This window comes from Mastigoproctus giganteus, chromosome 5 (assembly GCF_048544385.1).
Source record: "Mastigoproctus giganteus isolate SK-2022 chromosome 5, ASM4854438v1, whole genome shotgun sequence".
Lineage (NCBI taxonomy): Eukaryota > Metazoa > Arthropoda > Arachnida > Uropygi > Thelyphonidae > Mastigoproctus > Mastigoproctus giganteus.
The window spans coordinates 33,401,527-33,420,313 of record NC_143579.1 but is presented as its reverse complement, the minus strand read 5'-3'; the positions used below and the strand labels follow the sequence as shown (position 1 = coordinate 33,420,313).

The window sequence follows — 18,787 nt, the reverse complement described above, 5'->3', positions numbered from 1 at the left end:
CAGACCTGTGTTTAATGAATTTCTTTATAGCAAATTTTTTTAATTCCTTTTGGTAACTACATTTAAAAGTTTCTGCAAAATGAAGAAAATTTCCATATAACAACAGATTACAAGAGACTTAACTTTGTATGCTTTGTTTCCACCTCTGGCCTTTAGGCAATTTAAGCAATCAAAAAGTGCAAAAAATTAAGGGTTAAGGAATTACCGTTCCACAATATAAATGGAACATACATTTGCAGCCACCTATCCTGCATAATGAGAAGTCATGCTAATCAACTACTTTCTATAGCCAGTCAAAAGATTAAGGTGTATATTCTTTGTTAAAATAAAAATAAAAAATTTATTAAAAGAAATACTGCATTATCGTTGTACGTTTTACATATGATTCCAGAAATTTTTGCGATTTTGTGAGAGCGAAAAAAAAAAAATTTGTTTGTCCTCCAGTGATTAGCACTGATGAATTTTTGAACACTGATGAACAAAATTTTTCAAATATCTGTTGATATTTCAACAGATATTTGAAAAATCTAGATATAAAATCTGTAACCCCCTTTACAACTTCTCCAATTCATTCATGAGTATTGTCTAATAGAATCTGATCTAAATATAGAAATAGTGATATGAATTTTCCTTACCCTGCCTGTAACAATAGCTTCTTGTGAAACGTACTTCAAAGTGAGAAAAATTCAATTAAAATAATACACCTTCATTGCACAATTTGAGTTTATGTTATAATGGGAAAAGTACTATATTTCACAATATTTTGTTTCTATGATTTTATACTAGATATATATATATATTTTTTTTTATATAAACATAAACTGTTTTTCTAATTTCATTGAGATATATGTACTTTCTTTGTAGTTTATACAGAATTAAATTCTCTGTAGATATAAACGAATATTTGAAAGTTTCTTTTTCTTTGATATTTTTATTTTGTTACAGTCATTGTATTATTTAAATTATTTTATTAATGATATATGAATCGTAGACAGTTGCAATAGTATTTATAAATTCATAAAGTTTGCAGAGGCATAGCAAGGTGGGTAAGACGGGGAATTTCCCTCAGGCGTCGAGCTTCGGGGCGAAAACTGACGGAATTATCTATCACAATCAGGGGTATCATGAAGACATGTTGCCCCCAGGTGTCAACAATACTAGGGTACTGAAACATTGACTACCTGCATATAATGAGTGCATACTTATAACACTTTTCACCTGGCGTAGGATTGTCTAGTTCAAGCTCTGGTTATAGGCCTAATGACTCTGATGAGTGCAATGAACAATTATGCAGAGAAACAAGAGTGAGCCAGGAAATCAGAATGTCTTGTAAGAGGGGGGGGGAGATTTTAACTTTCCAGATACTGACCGGAACTTTGAGTTGGTCACTCGCACACTAGCAAGGCTTTTGTGAATTTATTGGAGCACTGTTTTCAACAGCAACATATTCGAGGGGCAACCAGAGGGAATAATGTTCTTAATCTGATTATTCATGCATTAAGAATCTGCAGATAAAGGAACCACTACGTGGCAGTGATCACAGTGTGCTGAAGTGGGATTTACTCAAAGAGGTAATTACCATCAAGGGTAAAGGGAAGGGTTTTTGCTTCAGTAAAGGTGGGTACAGTGGTCTCAGACAGTTTTTAAATTCTGTACAGTGGGATCAACTGATGATGTTACCAACATTGAATTCTAAATGGAAATCCTTCAGGAACTTAGTTTTGGAGGCTACTAGGCTTTTCATTCCAACTAAGAAATACTGTTCAAGGTTTAGGCCTAAATGGATGTCAGATGAATTAATGAGGCTCGTGGCAGAGAAGAAAAATGCATGGGATGCATATAAAGTATCAGGTGACACAGAAGCCTACAGCACATATAAGCTAGTCTGTAATCAAGTCACAAAGGTGGTTAGGCAGGCGAAGGCAGATTACAAGAAATTTGTGGCAAAGGATGAAAAGAAAAACAATGAAGACTTATTTACTTATTTAAACTCTAGAAGGAATGGGATTAGCATTAGTAGAGGCATATGATGCAAGAAAGCAAGCTTATGCAGCATCAGCCAAAAAAAAAAAAAAAAATTCCCATTTCACTCCTCCGTTCATTCAAAATACCTGTCCAGCTGAGCCTTAAATTTATTTATCTATCCACTTCCACAACAAGGGATTGAAGTCTGTTCCACCAACCAACTACCCACTGGCTAAAGGCAAATTTCCGCACATCTATCTTACATCCGTCTTTCCTCAATTTGAATTTATGCCTTCTCAGGTGATTATTCTGAGCAAGAGGAAGAATCCCATTGGCATTGAGCATGCTCAAACCATTCAGGGCTTTATACACCTCTATCAGATCACCTCGCCAGTGCCTAGTCTTCAGACACTGTAATTTGCAAAACTTAAGCCTTTCTTCGTAAGAGCAACCCTTTGTTCCATTCACTAATCTTGTTGCCCTTCTCATGAATCAGATTGCTGCACTTAACATAGGTGGTTCGACTATAGATGATCCTGCTCAAGTAGCTGACAAACTAAATGAGTATTTTGCATCTACATTCACACGAGCAATTCCGTAAGGAAGGGGAGGACAGAAGTTTACTAAACTCTATCAGGTAGCTAAATGATTTTGTAATAAGAGAGCAAAGTGGAGGAGAAATTGTTGAAGTTAACCATAAAAAGGGCTCCTGGGGCAGATGGAATTTATCCAGTTATGCTGAAGGAGGCAGCAATGAAGGTTAGCAAACTCTTAGCCATAATTATGAGAGCATCCTTAGATTAAAGGGAGGTCCCAATGGACTGGAGATGTGCAAACGTATCCCCAATTCACAAAGGTGGTTCAAAGCATGACACAAATAATTATAGGCCTGTTAGTTTAACTTCTGTTCTGGAGAAAATAATGGAGTCACTGGTTAAAGAAGGGAGGAAGGATCACCTAAATAAGACTGCAGTAACAGTTCCGCCACAGCAAGGGTTTTTTAAGCGGCACTCTTGTTTGAAAAAATACTGTGTGGTCACAAAGGAACTGGATGCAACAAATAATTTTGATATGATATACTTGGATTTCAGGAAAGCTTCTGATACTGTTGCACATGGAATACTGCTGTACAAATTGGAGCAGTATGGCATTAAGGGCAAGTTACTGCAATGGATAAATGCTGGTTGAGTGGGAGACTGCAGAGAGTGGTAATAAATGGACACTGCTCTATGTGGAATAATATTATTAGTGGAGTCCCCCGTTCAGTGCTGGGCCCATTGTTGTTTTGTGTATTTATTAATGATATCGATGAGGGTATATCAGGCTTAATGTCCAAGTTTCCGTATGATACAAAGGTTGGCAGGGTTGTTAATGACAGTAAAGACAGTATGCCACTGCAACAGGGTCTAGAAAAATTAGGCAAATGTGCTGACAAGTGGGAACTGAAATTTAACATTGACAAATGCAAAGTACCACATAAGGGTAGCAGTAATCCAAGAGAAACGTACCAGCTGTGTGGTACTACACTCAGGGAGGTGTAGAACGAAAAAGACCCGGGGGTTTTTGTGCAGTCAGATGTGAAGTTCTCTGAGCAGTGCAGATGGGGTGCCAGAGCAGATAATGTAGTTTTGTCAATAATATATAGCAATTTTGTGATTAAAGAGGCCTGGGCACTCTGGATTCATTATTAATATCAAATTACAGTTGCACAGAGCGAAATGGATACAGAATAAATTATGACAAGTTTAATAATAGGAAAATACATACATATATTAGATTAGATACTTACAAAAAAGCTTTCGGTTGTTTTTGTCAACCTTCCTCAGTCAAACTGACAGTTGAGTGGAACATGAGGGCATGTACTGACAATCATGTACATAAACTGCGTGATTAATTGTTGGATGTTGAAGCCTGTGGCTGTGATGCATGTGGATGTTTCCAGCGTTTGTCATTAATCAGAATTGTTGTTTCGATGATAGGGTGGACCCGACATCCACTGCTCCTGTTGACCGAGGTATTGGAGCATGCGATGTTCAATGACTCCAACCAGGCATGTCATCGGGAATGGCGGGACCTATCCACAATCATGACATTGTGGTGTGGGTCAATGTCATGTCATGATGGGTTGCCCAAACATGTTCGGCAATAGCTGAGTGCTCTACATCCGCTAAGTGGATTGCTCTTTTGTGTTCAGAAAGATGTTTTTCGAGTCATTTCCCAGTTTCCCCAATGTAGCAGCTAGTGCAGTCACGGCAAGAGATGCGGTAGACTAAACCGCTTTATAGTAAGGTGGAGACCGGTGTTTTCACTTTAAAGATGAGGGATCGTACCTTTCTGCCTGGGAGTTGTATGCATTTTATCCCATGTGATTTTAGGACCCTAGAAACCTGTTGTAATAGGTTTGGGTAGTATGGGATAAAGGCGCTCGCGGTTGAGTCATTACCTTAGATGTTTCTGTTGGTCGATTTTTAGATGTTTCTTAGATGGTTCTGTTGGTCAAGGGTATTGATGGGATAGCCACACCTCGTAAGATCCACCTTGACTTTAGCAATTTCGGTGTGCCTCTCATCTACAGAACTAGAGTGGGTCCATGCACAAGTTAGCAAGGTTTGTGCAGTGGCAAGCTGGCTACGCGTGCGTGTGCTGGCCAGAAGTTGGTGAATTGGCCAGCACACATTGGTTTACGATGGACAGCTGTCTTCGAGCGCATGCCCTCGCGTCGGACAAGGGTGTCTAAGTATGGTATGGTGTTGTCCGATTCTAGTTCAGTGGTGAATTTTATGAAAGGTGACAGAGAATTGAGGTGGTCTAAGAGTCGGTCACCCGAATTTCTGGAGATAACCACGAACACATCATCCATGTAACGACACCAAAAGGTAATGGGATCTGGTACATTCGTAAATGCACGACCCTCTAATTCCTCTATCATGACATTTGCTGTGACTGAACTAACCAGGGAACCCATGGCTGTGCCGTGTACATGTTGGTAAATGGAGTCGTTGAACATAATTGCACCACCTGTTAAGCACAGTCTGAGGGCAGTGGAGATATCGTCTGGTGTTAGTTCGGTTCTGCTGCCAAGGATTTGGTCATTATCCAAGAATTGCTTTGCACATGTGATGGCAAGTTCTACTGGGATGGAGGCGAAAAGTGACACTACATCAAATGATGCCATGATTTGATCTTGTGAGATGAATAGGGTTCGGAACCGTTCTATAACGGATCTGAACCCTATCCATCTCACAAATACTGGCAACTATATAAGCTTGTGCTGACCATGTAGCGACCAACAGAAACATCCAAGGTAATGACTCAACCGTGAGCGCCTTTATCCCATACTACCCAAACCTATCACAACAGGTTTCTAGGGTCCTAAAATCACATGGGATAAAATGCGTACAACTCCCAGGCAGAAAGTTATGATCCCTCATCTTTAAGTGAAAACACCGGTCCCCACCTTACTACAAAGCGGTTTAGTCTACTGCATCTCTTGCCGTGACTGCACTAGGTGCTACATTGGGAAAACTGGAAGACAACTCGAAAAACATCTTTCCGAACACGAAAGAGCAATCTGCTTAGCAGATGTAGAGCACTCAGCTATTGCCGAACATGTTTGGACAACCCACCACGACACTGACTCACACCGCAATGTCGTGACTGTGGATAGGTCCCACCACTACTGACGACGCACCTGGTTGGAGTCGTTGAATATTACATGCTCCAATACCTCGGTCAACAGGAGCAGTGGATGTCGGGTCCACCCTATCATCGAAACAACATTCTGACTAATGACAAACGCTGGCAACGTCCACATGCATTGCAGCCACAGGCTTCAACATCCAACAATTAATCAAGCAGTTCATGTACATGATTGGCAGTACACGCCCTCATGTTCCACTCTTAACTGTCAGTTTGACTGAGGAAGGTTGACAAATACAACCGAAAGCTTTTTTTGTATGTATCTAATCTAATGGGAAATCTAATTTGTATGTATCTAATCTAATAGGAAAACATGTATGTATTTTCGTATTATTAAACTTGTCATAATTTATTCTGTATCTGTTTCGCTCTGTGCAAAAGTAATTCGATATTAATATAGCAATTTTGCTAGCAGTGACAAGGAGATGATTATCCCTTTGTATAAGGCAGCAAGATTAGTGGAAGGAACAAAGGAGTAATCTTACCAAGAGAGGTTTAAGTTCTGAAAGTTGTAGCATCTGGAGACTAGGTACCTGCGAGATGATCTGATTGAAGTGTATAAGGCCTTGAATGGATTGAACAGACTCAATGCTGATGGGATACATATGCTTACTCATATTAAGAACTTGAGGGGACATAGATTCAAATTGAGGAAAGACAGTTGTAGAATAGATGTGCGGAAGTTTGACTTTAGCCAGTGCGTGGTTGATTGCTGAAACAGACTTCCATCCATTGTTGTGGAAGTTGATAGCTTAAATAAATTTAAGGCTGAACATCTGAAGTGACCAGATGGGTGAAGTGGGAAGGTTTTTTTTTTTTTTTTTTTTTTGGCTGATACTATATAAGCTTGCGCTCTTGCATCATATGCCTCAACTAATGTTAATGCTAAATAGTGGAATTCTCCATTGTTCGGCTCACTGTTGTTTTGTATATTTATCAATGGTACTGATGAAGGTATATCAGGCTTAATGTCGAAGTTTGCATACAATACAAATGTCGGCAGGTTTGTTAATGACAATAATGACAGTTTGCTATTGCAAAAGGATCTAAAAAATTTGGGTAGATGGGCTGAAAAGTGGCAATGAAGTATAACATTGACAAATCAAAAGTACTGTATTGGGGTAGAAGTTACCCCAGGGAAACATACCAACTATGTAGTACTACACTTAGGGTGGTAGAAAATGCAAAAGATATGGGTGCAATTGTGATGTCAGATATCAAGTTTTGTGAGCAATGCAGATAGGCTGCCAGAGCAGGCATGGGGTATTGTCAATGATATACAGGAATTTTTCAAGTAGGGAAAGGAGGTGATTATCCCTTTGTATAAGGAAATGGTCAGGCCATGTCTGAGTACAGGTCTGGAGGCCTCATTTTAGGAAGGATGTTCAGTTGCTTGAGCATGTACAGTGAAGGGCAACAAGATTGGTGAGGGGAACGAAGGAATCCTCTTACCAAGAAAAACTTAATTTCTGCAAATTGCAGTGGCTGGGTACTAGGCACCTGCGAAGTGATCTGATTAATGTGTATAAGGCCTTGAATGGGTTGAGCACGATGAATTTTGATGGGATTCTTCTGCTTGCTCAGTTTACAAACCTGAGGGGCATAAATTCAAATTGAGGAAAGACAGTTGTAGAATAAATGTACAAAATTTGCCTTTAGCCAGCAGGTAGTTGATTGCTGGAACAAATTTTCATCTGTTGTGGAAGTTGATAGCTTAAATAAATTCAAGGAGGAACTGGACAAACTTTTAGGGGAAATGGATGTGTGCAATTTTTTTTTTTGGCTGATTCTTCATAAGCTCATATGGTGGAACAGGACCAGGGTATGTCTTCCAGGGCAAAAGTTGATGACGTTATAGGGCAGATATCATCTTTTAAAGGCCAAAAGGTGATATTGTTGTACACGTTGGCACTAATGACCTTGAGAGATCTGCAGATTTACTTAACAAGTACAGGTCAATGGTGAAAAAAAAGTCACGAGTTAGGGTTAAATTTGAAAGTGTCTGCAATTCTGCCCAGACACGATAGGAGGGAATATATGATGAGAGCCTTGTCAATCAATTCAGCCCTGGAGAGAGACTGTGCAAGACTCATGGGGTAGAATTTTTTTCAGAGTGGTCTGTACTTGGTAACAGAATAGACTACTACAGGGATGGGATACACTTAAATAGAAAGGGTGCAAGAATATTTGCTAATGCTATTGAGCCAATCTTAGGTGGGTCGGAAAACTGCTAGATTGGGGAGGTTCACAGAATAAAAGATTAATGGTGGCTGCAGGCAGAAGCAAAAATGATTCTTGCACTGCTTCTATTGTAGTGAGCAGCAGCCTAGAGAGCACGTTGCTGGGGACTCAAGGGCTGTTGGGAGTCATCATGGAACAAGTAAATAGATGGGCTGTGTTACGGTAACTAAGAGCAAGAACAAGTGCATGTATACTTGCATGTACACTAATGCTAAAAGTATAGTAAATAAAATTGATGAATTTGAAGTGCTGATCAAGACATCAAAAGCAGATATTGTTGGGATACCAGAGACATGGTGTCACACAGATATAAGCAGTGCAGAATTGGAATTTGCGGAGTACAATGTGTACAGAAGGGAAGAGGGGGTTACAAAACACATAAAATCTAAGGAAGTGCATCCAATTGACTGGAACTTGTGGATTGGTCACTTGCACACTAACAAGACTTATGGATTTATTGGATGGCTGTTTTCTTCAGCAACATGTTCAAGAAGCAACCATAGGGAGTAATACTTTTGATCTGATTATCAGCAGTGATTATTCATGCATTAAGAATTAGCAAATAAAGGAACCACAAGGTGACAGTGATCACAGTGTACTGATGTGGGACATCACATTGTACTTAACGACGTAACTACCATCAATGCTAAAGGGAAGGGTTTTTGTTTTCGTAAAGGTGACTACAGGTATCTCAGACAATTTCTGTACGGTGGGATCAACTGATGATGTTACCAACATTGAATTCTAAATGGGACCTTCAGGGACTTAATTTTGGAGGATACTATGCTTTTCATTCCAACTAAGAAATGCTGTTCAAGGTTTAGGTTGAGGCTCATGGCAGAGAAGAAAAATACATGGGATGCATAAAAAGTATCAGGTAACATTGAAGCCTACGGCAGATATAAGCTAGTCTGTAATCAAGTCACAAAGGAGGTTAGGCAGGCAAAGACAGATTACAAGAAATCTTTAGCAAAGGATGCAAAGAAAAACAGCAAAGAGTTCTTTACTTATGTAAACTCTAGAAGGAAAGGGTTGAATCAGATTGGACCACTTAACATAGATGGGTTGACTATTGATGATCATGCTCAGGTAGCTGACAAACTGAATGAGTATTCTGCATCTACATTCACATGTGAGGAGTCATTCAATGAGGGGACTGCCAGAAGTTTATCAAATGCAAACAGGGAGCTAAGTGATTTTGTAATAACTGAGAGCAAAGTGGAGGAGAAATTGTAGAAGTTAAACATAAGGAAGGCACCTGGGGTGGACAGGATCTATCCAGTTATTTAAAGGAGGCAGCAAAGGAAGTAAGCAAACCCTTAGTCATAATTATGAAAGCTTCCTGGGACTCATGGGAAGGTCCTCATGGACTGGAGGTGTTCAAATGTATCACCAATTCACAAAGGGTGTTCCAAAAGGCGACACAAGTAACTACAGACCTGTTAGTTCCGGGGAAAATAATTGAGTCACTGGTTAAAGAAGCATTGCAGGTTCATCTATACAAGATTGCAGTAATAGTTAAGACACAGCATGGGTTTGTTAAAGGGAAGTTTTGTCTGAACAATTTGATTCGATACTATGATGTGGTTAGAAAGGAACTGAATGCCAAAAATAATTTTGATATAATATACTTGGATTTCAGGAATTTATTTTATATAAATAAAAAGCTATTGTCTTCACTATGTCATTCTGTCTGTCTGTCCATCTGCATGTGACAACTAGACTCTCAGTGGATGGATTTTCATAAAATTTATATTTTGGTCTTTTAAAAAGCTATTCCAAATTTCATTAAAATCAGACCAATAGAAATCTTGCAACTGTTAATTTTTTTTTTTTTTTTCACATATATCAGATATGCTATACATATAACAAACATTGTAGGTGAAGATCTGGATATTATGTTTAGTGTTCTATTAATAGTGCCCATAACTCTTTTGTTGCATATATAGGGGAAGAGGGTAGTAAGCACTCCACCTTGCATAACACTGTTTCATTTCCAGCATGACATGTTCTAAATATCAGCATACCTCTGTCCATTCATTGAGACAGTGTAACACTCTCCCTTAATAATTTCTGCAAAAAAAAGAATTAAATGCCCAATTAGTGGATACAAAACTACACTATGCTGTTATCTTCTATCCATTAAGAGTTTATCAGTATTCACATGTTTTCTTCAGCTCACACAACACAGTTATGCATTTTAACAACACCTTGAAAATAAGAGCGAGCTGATTCACTGAAGCATAAAATGCAACTGTTGGTCATAGTCAAGTTGGGAAATACACTGCAAAATTAAACAGACTTCTGTGTTGGAGGTCAACAATTTTGAACTATAATATTATTTTTTATTATATTATAATATTATTATAACATTATATTACTTAATATAATTTAGCAGTAACTTATCAACTGCGGAGTAGTACACTCAGGTTAGTGGAGAAGGAAAAAGACCTGGGGGGTAATTGTGCACTCAGACATGAAATTCTCTGATCAGTGCTGATCACTTACTGCATTTTGTCAATGATAGAGAGAAACTTTGCTAGCAGGGATAAGGAAGTTATGCCTTTTCATAAGGCCATGGTTAGGCAACATACTGAGTACTGTATAGAGGTCTGGCAGCCTCACTTCAGGAAGGATGTAAATCTGCTGGAAGGAGTACAGCGAAGAGCAACAAGATTAGTGAAGGGACCAAAAAGATGCTCTCACCTAGAAAGGCTTTAGTTCTGCAAATTGCAGTGTCTCGATAATAGGCATCTGCGAGGAGATGTGATTGACGTGTTTAAAGCCTTCAATGGATTGAATAAGCTGAATGTCAATGGTATTCTTCCACTTGCTGACACACGAGGGGGCATAAATTCAAGTTTAGGATGGATGGTTACAGGATAGATGTGCAGAAATTTGCCTTCAGCCAGTGGGTGGTTGATTTTTTGAAATCTAAAAAATCTGGGATGCAATTAGGTAAACTGCAGAGTTTCTCTCTCTCATTTGTTTCTTATTTGGTTTCTAGGAGCATTAGCAACTAAGGCCATATTGCTCCAGGGCTATGCGGTGGCCATTCTCTGGTCTTTCCACATCCTCTGTATTTGGTGGTCACGGGCTCGAACCCCAGTCTAATCAAGAAGCATGTGCTATGCACTGCTGCTCCTGCTCACCTGGCTACAGAGGTCTGCTCTCTCAACAGAACAATGACAAGTACCTAGTACTATGGCTTGGTGTTATGTTCAACTTACAGACAAATAGTTATACAAGTTTCTACCTAACTGTATTTAGTAACGTTCTGTTTCTCCAAGGGCCTAATGCCAAGTACTTGGCTCTAAGTTGGACATAATACTAAGCTTTAGCACTGGGTATTTGAGTCATTCTTTTGAGGTAGCAAAATAGGATCAAATACTCAATGCAATAATACATTCCAAATATATATGAAATCCTGACCTCTGATCTTAGTTTCAGGCCTTTGGTCATTGGTTTTCAGTACAGATGTCCTGTATTTGAGGAAATTTGCTTATAGTTCAGCTAATCTTAGAAATGTTTTCTTTTTAAGGGCAGTTGCAACATTTTTTTACCATTTCGGTGACAATAGCCAACATAAAAACCAGGTAGAGCTTCATTTCGTTAACTAAGAATTTTACTACTGCTCCTCATACAAGAATATAGGGGCATATTATGTTTACCTCTGGTGAAATCTTTTTAGTAACATACACACAAATTAATCTATGTAACATTGATATATGTATTCCTTATTTGGGTATCTTCCTTTCAGATTGTATATTTTCCTGGTTTTACTGCAGACAACAAAACTCAATTATAGACTAGCCTGTCTATAATTAATGTTTTTTTGTTTTTTTTTTTTTTTTTTTTTTTTTGCATTTTAATGTGACAACTCTTTGACAAACGAAAATTTATCAAAGAGAAATGAAACCCAGAAAAGTAAAAATATAATAAAAAGCGATAAAATTCAACTTTCTGCATTTTTTTTCAATTGCCTATGGATAACCTTGAGCTTACGTAAGAATAGATATACCGGTAATAAATATCACGACTCTGCCTCAAGTGCAAGCTTCAAAATGGATAAGAACGATTAACAATCAAAGTGGTTTTATTAGCCATCATCAACAAAATAATCACATTCCACGAAATATAAGAAGAAGAAAAAAAAATAATAAATAATTAGACAAGAGTAAACAAAAGCTAGTGTATATATATGAGATTATATTATTATTAGTCATATAGTGCAAAGAAGCCTGAGGCTCACGCTGCACCAGGCAAAAAAAAAAAAAAATTCCGAGTTACCCTGAGAGACAGAAGTAGAAGGAATCACCAAAAAAGAGAAGAATGATGATATCCAGCTCAGGACCCCAGGTGTGCCAAGCCCATACTCACCAGATATGAGCCCCTGGGGTCATGAACAACCTTCTCATTCAATAAATACAATGACATTCGTTACTTTACAGGAAGACATACACACACAATTTATTTTATTATTATTAACGAAAAATACTTACCGCTTTTGTATAATAAATAAAATTTGATTTAAAAACGTTAATTCCTGAGTTCGGATACTGGGAATATATCTACATTAATTCGCTGTTCGGAGTTCCACGTTTTTAAATAACAATAAATTAAAAGGGGTAAACTTAAATAACAATTAGTTCAGTTTGAGCATTACATATCCTGCAGAATGAAGCTGGAGAAAATGAGTACCTAAACTATCGTCAAATTTACTATATTTTCCTATGTACAAGACTCTCTCCACGCTCGAATCTCCAAAATCGAACATATCTACTCAACCAGACACAAACCTTCACCCAACGAACAAACAGTGAACGTCATCACTTCTACACACAAACAAACAATACCCAATGATTTACTGTATAGCGGTAAGATTTTTCATAATACGACTGGACCTTTCATAACAATCGTATTTTCATTCTATAAATCCAAACTAACGCATCTTCTTAGTGTACACAATATACAATAATTTAAATTAAACTACAAAGAGTATGTGTCCCTAAGTTAACGAGTTCCCTGTCGAAGATCCCAGAGTTAATTTCATGCATGAAAAATATGGCCAGTACAGAATAACTATTACTCTTATAATTTGGATAATAGATACCTTACCTAAAAAATTTCCTTCCAACTCAAACTATTAAAAATACTAAATTACAGTTTAGTTTTTTTTTAATAGTAAGTTATTTTTAGTGATGTAATCATAACAAAAAATTAATCCTCTGTTGTCATTATATAACCAAAAATCAAAACCAAAACCAAAAGTAAATCATTTATGTACTGTTAGCAAAAAGAGTGAAAATGTAAACGCAATCTAGTATGATGAAATATCCAAAGAACGTTATATTGTTGGGTTTTAGGCCATATTGAGCCGTATATATAATATGTGTGCAAATTGTTTGGGTTCTGTGATCGATTTGGTGTTTGGACTAAAAATCTGAGTTCTGGGAGAAAAATCCATACTGCCCACACCTGAGACGGACTAACTAAGCCATAAAAATCCGTTGCGAAATTGGCGGACATGAACTCAGGTCTTTTCTACCCGGTGTGAGGAGAACGGTGGTTATACCAACTGTGCTACCCACGATGACCCAAAGAACGGCAAGTCCAGTTGTTCCAGTGGTTTGTTCTTGCTGTGTGTGTTAAGCCCCAGGGAAGTTAAAGGAGTTAGAGTATTGTCAGCGGGTTTTTTTTTTTTTTTCTTCTTTTTTTGTGTATTTTTCGGTCACTTTCAATTCTGTGTAGATAAATAAAAACCGGTGCACTCGCCTGGTACTGACTAGATAGGCCACAATGTAAAAACAGCCGAAAAAAAAAAAAAAAAAAAAAACTACCAATAGGGAGAGGAATAGAAGAGATTTTTTTTTTCTTTTGGCTGATACTGTATGAACTTGCTTTTTTCCATCATTTGCCATTATTAATAATAAAACTAAAAAGTTAATGAACTCAGGAGTGTTAGATTTTTAATTTCTTAAGTTAAATGAATTTTATATTTGTCTGCGATTAATAGGAGCTAAAAATTAAATAACTAATTTTTTTTTGTTATAAATACTATTGTAGGCAGTCAAGGAGAGTAAACTCAATTTTTTGACTCAAGCGATTGGGATTAACATCGGGTGTGTCTGGACAATTTGTTTAAATTTCATTCATTAGTAGATAAAGTTGTGGTGTACAGTTTAATTTCTGTAATACTTTGATAATTTAAATTCTGTATATAGTGTGAATTTAAATTTTGTAATCTTTCCTAAGTTAAAATATTACCTAAATAATGATTGTTACCAAATCCACTTACAGTCGATTTGGATCTGACAGATTTGAGCCCGTGGATTTGACGGAATTGCCTGCGGGCTTTTCCGATCCGAGTCATAAGTTTGTCAATTGCATAGCCTGTGGCATGTACTCTGGGGTCGGTCTAATAGACAAATCAAGCACAAAGGACGATTAATTTTTTTATAGGCAATGTAAGGAGAGTACCGATCTAAAATCAGAACTTTTAGCATTACGAGAAGAATTCGAGTCACTGAAGAAACAAGTGCTTTCCCTAGAAACAAATCTAGGTCATGAGATACTTAAGTCAGAGACTTAAGTATCTCATGACCTACCTCTACACGCGTTTCGAGTCAAAGAAAAGAAGAGTCAAGTGCCAATTGCTCTAGTTGAAGTAGATTTAGTTTTATAGGGAGACTATTGTGAGGAAAAGGGGCAACATTTTTTATAATGAAGAGAGGTGACCAAAATTGGGGTATGTTTGCTGAGAACAACAATTAATGATGTTACCAACAGATTGTTAGATTTCAAGGGGGAAGGGGAAGAGAGAATTTTTATTCATGTGGAGAATAACGATATGAAAAGAACAAAATGCTGTGAAATAAGTCAGACTGTGTATGTGTCTACAATTCTGTCCAGACAGAATGCAAGGGATTATATGCTAAATGCCTCGTGGGATAAACCAGGGCCGCCGCAAGTGGGTAGGCCAGGTAATCATCGTTTACGGGCAGCAGTTCAAGAGGCCGCAAAAAAAAGTTTGACCCATACAAGTTGGACCTCTGTTTAATTAATTTCTTTATAGTGAAATTTTCTATTCAGTGATAATTTTTGAATTCCTTTTGGTATTTACATTTAAAATAGTTTCCCTAGAACAAATAAAATTTCTATGATTACGAGAGACTTAACTGGAAACGCATTGTTCGCACCTCTGGCCTTCAGGCAATTAGTGTTGCTATTAAGCACGAATTAAAAGCCAAAGGGATTACCTTTCTGCAACTTAGGGACACTTGTAAAACTTATCTAACCGCCTGTCCCACATACCCACAAGTCGTGCTAGTCGTGTGATTGGTTAAACGTTTACCAGTATTCACTACTGTAGGCAAATAATTCATTTCAAATAAACACAATACATGAAATGGAGGACTTATGTTAATTTGCTTATTATCTGGATCCGTGTTTCATATTTATATTTCAAAGGGTTCTACTCCAGAACATGGGTACAACCCTGTACTTCAGGGAGAAAGAGAGGAAGAAGGCAGTTAAAGGACGTGACGGCACCTTCCATTCACTGATTTTCCCCTCTCCTGCGTGTTACTGGGGGATGTCACGTGACATCACAATATGTCGCAGCTGAAATGAAGAAAAAGAAACGGCAATTTTTTAAAACAAAATTTAACACCAACACACAATAACTGATTCTTCTCACCAGTACATTACTAGACGATTTCACGTGCGCTAAGAAGGAGAACTGCTCATGCACGTCAACAGAAATGCTTCTTTTTCTTTCTTTTTTTTTTCTGCGGCTGTTTGCCCCACAAGTCCACTAACATATGGTGAGTATGGGCTTGGCACACCCAGGGTCCTGAGCTGAATATCATCATTCTTCTCTTTCTTGGTGATTCCCCTTCTCTCTCTCTCTCTCTCTCTCTCTCTCTCTCTCTCTCTCTCTCTCTCTCTCTCAGGGTAATTCAGAATTTTTTTTTTTTTTTTTTTTTGGCTGGTGCAGCATAATCCTCAGGCTTCCTTGCACCATATGGCTAATAATAATAATAAAACATCAAATGGTCAGGAAATAACTTTAAAACAAACAAAAAAATCACCTCATCAGTCCTCGCATGCCAGCAGGTTCACTTCATCAAACATCACACTGAAAACACTTGTGTTCCGAAGCTATCAAATTCACACTCGCACACCATTCAGTTACAGTCTTAGCTCCATCCTTTTGCAAATGGAATAACAATTACGAGAGCAGCACGACGACGACTAAACAGCAGCACAATAATTTCGCATTTCCCGCTAAAATCAGAAGCAATTTCATTCCAATCAAACAATCAGAAACGAAAATTTGAGGTAAATTACGTATTCCCAATAATCGGCCAATCACAGAACTCGACCGGACAATCTCTGTTCTTCGGCCACGCTCAAAATAGAGATACCCATGTTCTGTAGTTTTTATTTTTATTTTTATTTTTATTAATAACAAAATACACAACAGGTAACCATTAACAGTGTATCTGAGATCAGAACAATAAACATAATAACGATAATATGAAATCCAACAGGAAGATAAACATTGATATAGATTCAAACATTAAAGTCATATGTACAAAAGAGAATTGCATTGAGTTAAGTTACCGGTAAAACAAGTAATAATTAATCAGTTAGAGAATAGAAAAATAATAAAACACATAATACTAATAAACTACAATAATTAGATTAGAGCTAGTCACTTTGCAATTTAATAGAAGAGGCAAACTTGTGGATGGAGTTCATCAGTGATTGGAAGTTGTCAAAGAAGTAAATGTGAGAGTCATTTGCTGATTTGTTGATTCTGTTCAGTGGACTGAACTTCATAAAGTCCGTGGTGGCAGCTCAAGGCGAAACGGCGTAACGTTCCTGACTTGTCTACAAGGAGCATTGAAGTTGATTTTGCTAAGGATATCAGATGCTTCATAAGTTCCAGTGATTACTTTGGCTAGAAGGGTGATGTCAGCAGTAACTCTTCTGGTACACAGAGGCCTCAGATGGAACATACACTGAGTGATAGAATAGAGGATTGCGGTACGGAAGGTAACGGACAAAATTTTTTTGGACTGCTTCAATTTTGTTAGTTAAAATCTTTGTGTGAGGATTCCAGATGGGTGAACTGAATTCAAGGATTGGCAGAACAATAGTTTTATAAAGGACAACCGCATATCAGTAGTTTTTGAACTTGTATGTGTTCCGTTTGATGAATCCCAGTGTTTTGAATGCTTTTCTGGTGATTTTAAGGACATGAGCATCGAATTTAGCACTGCTGGAGAAGAGAATCCCCAAGTCGTTAACATGGTCACACCTTTCGATGATCACAGAGTTAATACTGTACTCCGTATTTATTAGTTGTGGAGATCTGCCGGATGAGGAAAGTCATTACTTTGCACTTCGAGGGGTTAGCAGACAAGCCATTCAGAGATAGCCACAGAGATAATTTATTGAGAGCACATTGAAGCTGTTGAGAATCGGTAATCTCCTTCACTGCTGAGTAGATCTTAAGATCATCTGCATAGAGAGCAACTTGAACATTGGAGGTGTAGATGAAAGAAGGAAGATCATTTACGAAAACAATGAAGAGAAGATGAAAGAAGGAAGATCATTTACGAAAACAATGAAGAGAAGATGAAAGAAGGAAGATCATTTACGAAAACAATGAAGAGAAGAGGACCTAAGGGGAGGGGAGCCTTGTGGTACTCCATTTAGTGGTATAAAACAGTCTAAGTTCACTTGATTGATGTTAACGCTCAAGGAACGATGCGTAATATAGCTTCGTGGACATGAGAGCAAAGGCTCACGGATACCATATAGCTTACGTTTTTCCAGATGTTGTTCGTGCGGGACTTTATCAAATGCCTTAGATATGTCTGTGTAGACTGCATCAACTTGAAGGTGGTTATCAAGAGGTTCAGAGGTGTATTGCCAGAAAGAAAGTAAATTTGTGACTACTGACTTGCCACTGCAGAAACCATGTTCATTCTGATCAATGAAAGGCCTGAAGAATTCGAAGAGATGTTTGTACTGCTGTGTCGAAGAGTTTAGCCAGGTTGTTTTTCAAGGTTATGGGTCTGTAATCAGTTACATCATTTTTATCACCTTTTTTGAAAATAGGAACTATATTGACCTGCTTAAAGTGTTTTAGGACACTTCCCCAGCCTGAGAGACAAGTTGAAGATCCACAGTATGAGGGGTTTTAAGGTAGCGACAGTCATTTTCCAAAATAAGCCTGGAATGTCATCTGGGCCTCTAGGAAAATCATTTCTCCTGCTTTTTAATGCCGAATTTAAATCTTCATCAGTGATAAAGAGGTTAATGAGGATATCACCTTTAACAGGTGTGAAGTTAGGAAATGAGGCAGGTCTCAATGTATCATTTGTTTGAATTCTGGAAAAATGTTTGGCAAACTCTTGAGCAATCCTGAATTCGTCCGATAAGAGAATTCCATCTACGTTATGGAGTTGTAACTTTCTACTGGTTATATTCTTATGCTTCATGTAATTCCAGAATGGTTTGATATCTCTGTGAGTAAGCAGACTATCCTGAACTGACTCTGTATACATATTGTAAGAGTTTAATATGAGCGTTTTCACCTCTTTGCGGAGTTGGCTGAATATTTCATAGTATTTACTGTCACCTGATTGCTTATACTTGTTTCTATAGAATTCTTTGGATTTAATTTTCAGTCAGAATAGTATATATGATACTACTTTTAGCAAGGCAATGTATAGCATTCAGGGGATCTAAAAAAGATTTTATGAAAATGGCAATGGTAACTTTTTAAAACAATTGCTAAATTTGATTCAGTTAGGGCAGAACATATTCGCCGTTTTCAGAAATATGTTGTTATATTATTATATTT

The 18,787-nt window shown here is 37.7% G+C and overlaps 1 protein-coding gene across 3 annotated transcripts in view; it reads right to left on the bottom strand.

Annotated features, from left to right (window-relative positions):
- Positions 1-13,105, bottom strand: part of Dis3l2 (Dis3 like 3'-5' exoribonuclease 2) — a 440,068-nt gene extending 426,963 nt beyond the window's left edge. Inside the window, exon 1 of one of the 3 annotated variants that reach the window (XM_090373977.1) lies at positions 13,024-13,105. The gene's annotated coding sequence lies outside the window, so the exon portion shown is untranslated. Of the gene's footprint in view, positions 1-12,407; positions 12,931-13,023 lie in introns of those variants that run through there. The other 2 variants (XM_090373976.1, XM_090373978.1) reach the window with 2 other exon arrangements.
- Positions 13,106-18,787: the final 5,682 nt, after the last annotated feature.